Source organism: Sinocyclocheilus rhinocerous, unplaced genomic scaffold (genome assembly GCF_001515625.1).
Source record: "Sinocyclocheilus rhinocerous isolate Xijiao unplaced genomic scaffold, SAMN03320098_v1.1 scaffold711, whole genome shotgun sequence".
Lineage (NCBI taxonomy): Eukaryota > Metazoa > Chordata > Actinopteri > Cypriniformes > Cyprinidae > Sinocyclocheilus > Sinocyclocheilus rhinocerous.
In genome coordinates this window covers 919,475-930,053 of record NW_015641018.1, presented here as the reverse complement: position 1 = coordinate 930,053, position 10,579 = coordinate 919,475, and the positions used below count along the sequence as shown (strand labels likewise).

The 10,579-nt window shown below is 37.0% G+C and overlaps 1 protein-coding gene across 5 annotated transcripts in view; it reads right to left on the bottom strand.

The window, feature by feature from the left end:
* tbl1xr1a (TBL1X/Y related 1a) overlaps positions 1 to 10,579 on the bottom strand; it is a 65,175-nt gene that overhangs the window by 34,106 nt on the left and 20,490 nt on the right. For 2 of the 5 annotated variants that reach the window (XM_016570017.1, XM_016570019.1), the window contains exon 2: positions 922 to 978. The exons of the other annotated variants lie outside the window; for them this stretch is intronic. The gene's annotated coding sequence lies outside the window, so the exon portion shown is untranslated. The remainder of the gene's footprint in view (positions 1 to 921; positions 979 to 10,579) is intronic. 5 annotated transcript variants of the gene reach the window in all.

Genomic DNA, 10,579 nt, shown 5'->3' with positions numbered 1-10,579 from the left:
GGAGTTTCTTCTGCTCATCAAGGCTGCATTTATTTGATCAAAAATACAGAAACAAAAACAGTAATCTTGCAAAATGTTATTACAATATGAAATAATGGTTTCTATTTTAATATCCTTTAAAATATAATTTATTTCTGTGATGCAAAGCTGAATTTCCATCATCATTACTCCAGTATAAAGTGTCACATGATCCTTCAGAAATCATTCTAATATGCTGATGTATTATCAGTGCTGGGAACTGTTGTGCTGCTTAATATTTTTTTTTGGAACCTGTGATACTTTTTTTCAGGATTCTTTGATGAATAAAAAGTTAAAAAGAACAGCATTTATTCAAAATATAAATATTTTCTAACAATATAAATCTTTGCTATCACTTCTTAACAATTTAACACATCCTTGCTGAATAAAAGTTTTAATTTCTTTCAAAAAAAGAAAGAATAAAAATTTACTGACCCCAAACTTTTGAACGGTAGTGTATATTGTTAGAAAAGATTTCTATTTTAAATAAATGCTCTTCATTTTAACTTTTTATTCATTAAAGAATCATTTGCAAGATTACGGGTTTTTTTTCTGTATTTTTGATCAAATAAATGCAGCCTTGATGAGCATAAGAGACTCCTTTAAAAAACATTACAAGTCTTACTGATCCCAAACTTTTGAGCGGTAGTGTATATTGTGCAGTATTTGGTACAACATCGCTGTGCTCAACCTAAATGTCTGCACAGTTTGTGTTATTTCTAAAATAAAAAATAGATGAATGACTGTCAAATCTAACCCTCTGGCATTCCGTAATTCAGTTACAGCTGTGTACTCGTCCATGGCTCCTGAGACCACATGTGTACGGTGCTTAAGGTGCCTTGATGTTGACCAAAACAAATAGCTGCAGTCTAGAAAAGAACAAGAGATCTTTTCTTGGCTTACCATGTGATCAGGTCTTGCTCCAATATGAACCCTTAGCAGTGGAGGAGTCTCTACAGTCTGGACATAAAGAGAAAACAAAAAAACGGATACTTGGTGCCATGTAGCAATGAAGGGTCAATAAATAAATCATGTTTTTATTTACATGATTAAACATTTCAGTAACTTTCCATTTCTCTTGAAAAAATAAGCAACTGTTTGTCCAAATGCAGAACATGATACACAGATTTCAATTCATCATGAAAAGATCATACTGTTGAGTTAAGGTGACATTAAAGCCTTGTGCACACCGGGATGATTATCATGCGTGCTTATCGCTAGCGTTTTTCGAGACGTTTTTCGATGCGTCTTGTGTGTTCATACCCAAGAGATTTTCACTGGCGATGAGCCGAGTGAATGTGCAAATTCACTCACTGACATTAGATCGTGCTTAATGAAAAACAGAAATACCCCGGTACACATCGAATCCTATTTGATCTGCAATTCCTCTCCATAACTCCCTCTTATCAAGATTTTTGTAGTCGCTGTCGCGTATGTCATAAAGCCCTTTGTGTTCAGACACCAATGAGACCAGCAGCTCTACATTCATCTTGCCTCGATGCATCTTCTTAGTCTACTTACTTCCTCTACGTCGTTAGGTATCAATGTGTGCTCTGCAAGACCGTTTTGTGCTTGAGCGCCACTAAGTCGTGTTTTACTGTAACTTCAGCAGCTCCAGGCACGTGAACAAAAGCGCCAATCTCATTGGTCGGCCAGTTTTTAGCACGGCACGTCAAACCAAAAATAACATTTTTTTAATGACGCTTTTACGCCTGCCGTTTTGCGCGTCGGTGTGCACACTCACATTGGCGCCCTTTGTTTAGTCACGAGGCGTTAAACGTTGGCGATAATCGCGGGCGATAATTGTCCCGGTGTGCACAAGCCTTAAGGTTTAAGGTAAGAGTTAAGGTAAGAGTTCAGATATCAGGGTACATCAACGTTTTCAAAAAAACAACAACATTAACATTATTAAGCAGATGATGTTAAAGCACAGAATGCAACACTCAACACTCTTACATGTCTGTGACAAGCAAAAATGTGTCTGCATGCTAGAAAAGATGCATCCTCTAGCGCTAATTCCATGCTATTTATCAGCATGCTGTGCTCAAGTATTTGTGAGACCAAATTTCAGGAACGTAGCTTCAGAAAAACAACCCTGAATTTGACACACAACTTACAATTAGTTGTGTAAAATGTGCAATAGCACAACAGGAAACGATTCAATACCTTGTTTCCACCTGATATTAGGATGTGTTTTTGGGATTGGTGTTAAAGGGATAGTTCACCCAAAAATGAAAATTCTGTCATTAATTACTCACCCTCATGTCGTTCCAAACCCATAAGACCTTCGTTCATCTTCGGAACACAAATTAAGATATTTTTGATTAAATCAGAGAGCTTTCTGTCCCTGAATAGACAGCAACGCAACTACCACATTCAACCGTAATTTTATGAAGCTACGAGAATACTTTTTGTGTGCAAAGAAAACAACAATAACACCTTTATTCAACAATTTCTTATCTTTCGTGTCAGTCATCACGCATTCACGAGAGTACCACGACGCATGCATGCAGTGCTGCTGACACAGGAGCTGGCATTCTGACGTAGAACCTGGATGCACTGCGCCTTGTTTACAAGCAGAGGAATGCACACACATGCATCGTGATACTGTCGCGAACGTGCATCGAAGACTGAAGAAATTGCTGAATAAAGTTGTTGTTTTTGTTTTCTTTGCACACAAAACTTATTCTCGTAGCTTCATAAAATTAAGGTTGAACCACTGATGTCACATGGACTATTTTAACAATGTCCTTACTACCTTTCTGGGCCTTGAACGTGGTAGTTGCGTTGTTGTCAGGGTCAGAAAGCTCTCGGATTTATCTTAATTTGTGTTCTGAAGATGAACGAAGGTTTTATGGGTTTGGAACGACATGAGGGTGAGTAATTCATGACAGAATTTTCATTTTGGGGTGAACTACTTTTTTAAATATAGGTTGAAATGGGGTCTAAAACATTTTGTGATCAAATCAGTGAAAGCATATGAAGGTAGTCAAAAATGCAAGTGACCAAATCACATTTATAGTGGAAACGCTATCCATCCCCAAATGAATCCAGAAACACAGCAAAGCTCCACCTATTCGCCACCCACTCCCCTAAACCACAATCATTCTGGGACGTGTTGTGAGAAAGCACACCAAAACAAGTGATTCAGTCCTTACACTGTTGTTCAACAGATCATGGTAGAATCTTTTCATTCACAACATGGGTTTGTTCATTCAACAGTATTTACACACTGCACTCGTGCTCCCGCAAAAGTGTAGAGCCAACATAAGAGGGGAGGCGATGCATCCTGGCTGACCGAATCACTAAAAAAATACATCTATAAAACAGGTGGAAACAGGGTCTATCAGTCTTTAAACAAGCTCAGGGGCGATCAGTTTCACTGTTGAAGTACAGTATCAGACTCAACCACTCATGGATCTTTCACAGAATGTCTCTCCAAGTCTCATTGATTCCAATTTGACTGGTCAGCCATCCGGAAGTCAGTGTGAACCAGTTTCCATCAGCTTGCCAGTTTTATTTATCACGGTAACAGGCTGCTACAAAAGAAAACATAGTCTTTCTGAATGCCAAAGCAATGGCTAAAATGTGATCTACACTGTAATATTATCATCAGGTCAATATAAATTAGGGCTGCAACAACTAATCGATAAAATCAATTATTATCGATTATGAAAATCATCGACAATGATTCTCATTATCGATTAAATAATATAATTATTGCTGTTATCTATGAAAGAAAGGCAGAGAGCTTTATAGTGTTTTTTTTTTCAGATACCCAATTACAGTCAAAAAGTACTTAAACAATGCCAGCAAGAACGCAAGCTATGAAAGGCATAGGATGCCATTTTTGTTATGTGAATAAAAGTATTTAGTTATAAATAAATGACAATAACATTTTTTTTATTTAAATTTTTTTTTGACAGATTCCTAAAATTGCTAAAATGTGTTTTCTCTTTATTATGGCAGGTGGTCTAATAAATTGTTAAGCACTGTATGTTTTCATAGCATTCAGTTGGAACGTTTGTTTTAAGGACATTGGGCAGAATGTGGAATAGTGTGTTTTTGTCAATAAAATAAAAAAAGAAAATTGTTTGTTTTTAATCCGATTAATCGGGAAAAATAATCGACCAACTAATCGATTATCGAAATAATTGTTAGTTGCAGCCCTAATATAAATGCATCTTCTTTTATGCTATTTTTACTCTGATGCACCTAAAGTTTTGCTGCTGCTTGAATGAGAAAGGAAGTGCTGACCTGCAAGTCCAAAACCCAAAAGTATTTTTGCAGAGTATGACGTGAAAATATAACCTTGAGATTCTCCAACAACTTACTGGCTTCACAGGAATGACAGAAGCAATTACCTTTGTTTGCACACTTTTTGGCAATTCTGCTGTCAAATGTACTGCTTGCATTCTGATTCAGTCTCAGCAGTGAATTGAAAATAGAAAAATGCCTCTGGAAAAACGTAATAATTCGACTCAGTTGCAAAAAAAACACAATAATAATACTACTAAACATGTACAGAGCTCCAATAGGAATATAAAACGGTCTTTACCCACTGGGTGGCGTCTCAAATTAAACATTGTGAAACTTAAATTGTAAACACATTTTCTCTAAGAGGAACACAAGTGTCTTGACAACATTAGACAAAGGGATCTCTCTCATCCTCATCCTGGGGGATCTGGATTGATGAGAAACACATCTAAAAGGATTCCTCTATCAAAGTCTATTCCTGCTGCCCATTTACAACGGCCTGACCGATTCATATGGCAGTGTCTCAGTTTACTTTCTGGCTAGACTATCATTACAGCATATTTTTCTCACACAGCAGCGTTTCACCATGGAGATGCCCTTTCCTGAACCTTGACTCTCATCCTTTAAGCGGTCCGGAGTGAGTCCGGTGAGAACGACGGTGCAGAATGAGAGAAAGAGTTTAATTGGGTCATCTGAGACCGGCAGAAAAGGCATGTGGGACTGATGAAGGTCAATGGAGGCAAAACTCAATAAGGTTGCACACGCTAAAAACTGCTTGTCAGAGGGAAAAAGAGTAGAGAAGGCACAATGGTCGAGAGGTTGGACAGGAGCGAACAAAAGGCCACAAAAGAGAGCTGTGGACATAATTATTGCAACTAATTGGACACAGCGCGTGAAATTATATATCAGAGCGTGCGCGCTACAATGAAAAACTGCATGACACCTCTTGGGTTTGGCTCGTTTTTACGAGTGAAAATCACGGTGCCCAAATGTTTTATATATTAAAACATTTTTAGCCGCACATGTGCAAGTAAAGTGTGATAACCAATCAAACAAATTAAGCTATACTATTGGTATGTATTTGAAAAATCTCTTATGCTCACCAATGCTGTATTTATTTGATTACAAATGCTCCAGTCTTCCTGTCGTGAACGCGCGTCCAAAGTGACGCAGTAGAGACGAAAATACAGTTGAACCCACTGATGTCACACGGACTACTTTGTCGATCATCTTGGTACTTTTCTGGACCTTGAACGTGGTAGTTACCTTGCCGTCTATGGGAGGGTCAGAGAGCCCTCAGATTTCATCAAAAATATCTTAAATTGTGTTCCGAAGATGAACGAAGGTCTTATGGGTTTGGAACAACACGAGGGTGAGTAATTAATGACAGCATTTTCATTTTTGGGTGAACTAACCCTTTAAGAAGCATTTATTATTGTTATAAATATTGAAAAAAAAAAATCTGCTTAATATTTTTGTGGAAGCCATGATACACTATCCTTCAAAGTTTGAAGTAAGATTTTTTAAAAACAAATGAAAAAAAAAAAAAACTTTTATTCAGTAAGGACACATTAAATTTATCAAAGGTGACTGTAAAGACATTTATACGTTACAAAAGATTTCAAATTTAAATAAATGCTATTCATTGAACTTTCTATTTAACAAAGAATGCTGAAAAAATTGTGACAGTTTTCCCCAAAAATAAGCAGCACAATTATTTTTAACATTTAAATTAATAAAAATGTTTCCTGAGCAGCAAAACAGTGAATGTCTAAACAACATCATAATAAAACTGCACAATTAAAAATGTCAGCATAAAGGCAACAGACTTTATGAATCTACGGCTTATAATCCTGACTTTCAGAAGAAGAATCTGGCAGTCTTTCAGCTTACTGATTAAAGATTATTGATTTCCCATGTTATACCAACACAAAAACACTTGATTGGAAACATGCAGCCTGTGTCGACACCCCATCTCAAGTGTGTGCTTGCAACAATTATGCACTGGAGAAATACCAAGCTATGGTATGGTCGATCTCAGTCAGATACCTTGTTTACTAGAGAACTGAGACATTTGGATTAGCCTAAGGAAGCTGCTGAATCTTGGAGAGAGATAAGTTACGTTTACGTTTAAGGAAGCTGTTCGCAGAATATATGGTTTTAGCTCCAAACCACGTGTTGGTATTTATCGAGTGCAGGGAGGCAGGAGAAGTACAGCTGCCCTACATATAGTTTCAAGATGAAGAGATGCCGTGGACATACGTGTTAGTCCACCTACACAAATTTAACATTTAACAAAAGAGCACGATCATGTGAGAATAATGGCTGTCAGTCTGTGAATGAGCCGTATGGTTGCACTGATACTAAAGGAGCTGTTTTATTTTCATAAATACACATGATGTCCAAGAAAGCCCAAGTCTTTCACGTTTTTTTTTTTGAGAAGTACAAGCAAGCTCTTCTAGCTACGAGTTGTAAAAAAATGGTTAGTTAAGGCCCCGTCCACACGGAGACACGTTTAGCTGTATATGTAAAAATGTTGTATCGGATTGGCGTTTCATCCAGACGGATCTGGCGTTTTGGGAGCGTGAAACCACTATTTTTTTTAAACCAGGTCCCAGAGTGGATAAATCTGAAAACGACACCTTTGCGTTTTCATGTGTACAGCCAATCCGTGTATTTTGTGAAATGATGATGTCATCACCCCACGTCTCTAACCTAGTCAGACACCGCTACGTCACGTTACAGCAAAAACAACATGAACAAACATTGAATGATTGTCTTTTTATTAACTAACATTAACACAGATTAATAAATGTATTGTTCCATGTTCGTTTGTATACACTGCGCAAGGTTTATGCACATAGTCCAAGTCGTCTTCTCTGTTTTTAGTGTATCTCTGTAGCAGAATTACAGTGCCACATACTGGTCTGGCATGTATACTACATCGTTTTGTGTCAGGTTTTGTGGTTTCGTGTGTACGTGTGTACGCAGATATTTCTTGAGAAGAGGGAGAAAAAAAAGATCGGATAGGGAAAGCTCTGGCTTCGTGTGGATGTGGCCTTATTCTTTCTTACTGATACACACTGTACTTCAAAGAAAAAAATCAATGCGAAACTGAACAACAGTGTCTCTTTAATCCATTTTTATCTATAATAACGTATCATAAAAAAACTTCAAAATGCAAGTCATAATTACAAAAAATTCACTGAATAAAACACCTTCTACAGACCTCCTGACCAATCAGTTATATAAGGAGGGATGGATGGTCAGGATGGCTGACTAGTAGATAGGGATGGGCAATAAAGCGATAACGATAATTATCACGATATACCTTTCCCTCGATAAAATGATAAAGAGTTAGACAAATGTTCGATATAATGTTTATGCGGCAAAACTGAACAAAACAGAGCTTAATCATTTGAAAAACGCCTAGCATTTTTCCACTCAGCTCAAAGTTCAAGTGTCGATCGCGCGACCACTAAACATCGCTGTGAGATCCAGTGTGAAGCGCTTGAATTCAGTGAAGAACTCAAATGTCTCTGTGATTTAAAGTATGATTTAAAACCAGAAAAAAACTGAGCTGACATACAGGAGAAACACTGTGCGCAACAATACAGTCAAAAGGCTTTTCAATCTACAAATTGCTATCATTTACTATGGATTTACTGTAGCAACACTAACTGCACCATAGTATTATGGTAGAAATGTGGGGTAAACATATGGAATTGTATTGTATTATTAATGTAGACTAGGGCTGCACGATATGAAAAAAAACTGACATTGCGATATCTTTTTTACTGCAATATAGCCTATATTGCGATGTGTAGAAATACAGGAAAGTTCATCAGATGTCTTGAATTGCTCAAAAATTAAATGGCTAATTATTAATTCTAGAATAATTGGGGTGATTTTGTAGGCATCTTCACAGAAAGCAAATATAATACAAACGCCGAATTGCTGCTAATTCGTGAAAGTAAAATGCACACGGGCACTTACAAGCTTAAAAACGAAGGAAAGTGAGGAAAAGAGGGGAAACTTGAATGGACTAGCCCACAACCCCAACCCCCCATAAATATATATGTATTCCAGGTTAAAACGGAGCACTAAAGAAGATGTCTTTCGCGAGGTGAAATGTTATCGCATCAGTGATAACAAACACATCCAAAATAGTTTTTTGCTTTGGACGGCAATCAGATCTGACTTTGCACTCATCATACAGAGCTTTGTGGTGCCAATGATTAAACAAATTAGTCGTGTTTTCGCGTGTTGTGCCAACAACTGCAAGGCACTCCTGACAAAGTACCTGTTTTTGGTACATCATCATCCTTTCTGTAGCCAAAATATTTCCATACAACTGACGATGCATTTCTTTTTGCGACCAAATCTCCCATTTCGGTGATTTTCTCACGTTCCTCGCTCATTTCGCCATGCGCACAGAGACTGCATGTCAAAAACGTGAAGCAACAAAAGTGTGCTTTGTAAATAGCTTTTTTAAGAACCCTTAAATCTGAATTAATTACTTTATATTAGGCAAATGTAGAACCGTGCAAGTTTTTTTTCTCTCTTATGAGTCCAACACAAAAATATGTAGCCTATGCTATTGCGCATAGAATTATTAAATTTCACCATATAAAAATTTGGTTGTTACAATTACACAGATGTTACTGTTTTTTATAATGAACATAAATTTACATCTGTATCCTAACTCAAGCAACTTCTACGGTCAACTGAAGCTACTGTCAGATGTGCATTTCTAAGAGACAAAAAAAAATATTATTAATGCAGCAGCCAGCACTGCAAAATGTGCTAGTACCAATACCAAAAATCTAGTAGTCGGTACCGATACCACTAAAAATACACCATACTCGATACCAAGTCAATACCATAGGGAAAAAATTACAATAATACTTAAACATTAACTCCTTTAATTAACATCACAAAAACACAACATTAGTGGCAATTGGCCTTCAAATAACACACACGCATTATTTTTAAGGAATATCATGTTTGTCCATGTTTTAACTTAGTATACCTTTGTTGTGCAGCACTTTGCCAAAAATAAAAGGAGTTGTTATTTTCATTTGATAACATTTTAAAACATTCATTAAAATGTTAAAGTGTGATATATATATATTGCTTTATTTTTAAATTGTTTTATTTATTTATTTTAATTTTTTTTTCAGAAGGGAGACTTCAATACTTTCATAAAAATGGTTTCAAGTTTGTTGTAAGAAAGGATTTGTTTACTAAAATAACTTCTTATTCTTTTAAGAGTCATTGTTACTGATAAGAATTATTGTTTAATATATACCGTGAAACCGTGATATTTTCTGAGACGATTATCATACCGTGAAAATCTCATACTGTTACAACCCTAGTTTGAGCATAAACAATATCTGCAAAATTACGACGCTTAAAGTTCAATGCAAATGTCTTTTAAAATTATGACAGTTTAATGCCTACAAAAAAGGCTCGTAGGGACTACAACGAGTTACTTCCCGGGTTTGTGACATCACAAACCCAGATGAACCCCGCCCCCGGGAACATGCAGCAAAAGAGGCGAGGCCATGTTGCGCTGCTTTAGAGAAGAGGAAGAGAAAACTAGGGGTGCATGTAGGGCTGCACGATAAATCGAAATGGAATCGAGATCACTATTCGACAGAAGCTGCGATTGTCATGCGTATCTTTCAGTGAAGCACGGTTCTGTGATCAGCTGTAAATCTCCATCCGAAAGCCAGAGGGCACTCTCGCGCTGAAACTCCAAATACGCCTCGCAGAAGAAACCCAGAAAATGCCTATCGCTGCAGCTGAATAAACAGAAGATTCAACTGCTTTCATTATTTTTTTGCGTAACTTGTCAGTGAACTACGGCTATGTGTAGTAAATTCTGCTCCATCTGAAAGCACGTGATGATGATTTCCTGCTGATTACAGAATCGGCATTACTATCAAAATGCGCATGACAATCGCATTCGATTAATCGTGCAGCCCTAGGTGCATGTAAAAAATCTATTCATATATGATATATATATATATATATATATATATGAATCTATTCATATATATATATCCTCGCGTCGCCCTGCTCTGCACACGCTCTGCATCTCTCTCTCAGATCACCAGCTCAGCTCCAACCATAAACTGTTCAATTTATTAGGGCTGGACCAGAATATTCGATTATTGATTGATTTTCAATTTTGAGATTCGAATATTCTTTTTTTTTTTTTTTTCTAACACCTGGCATCCCCCACGAAACGGTTCTCATTCGCGCTTGAATATGAATCGCCCATGAGTGAACGTCATGA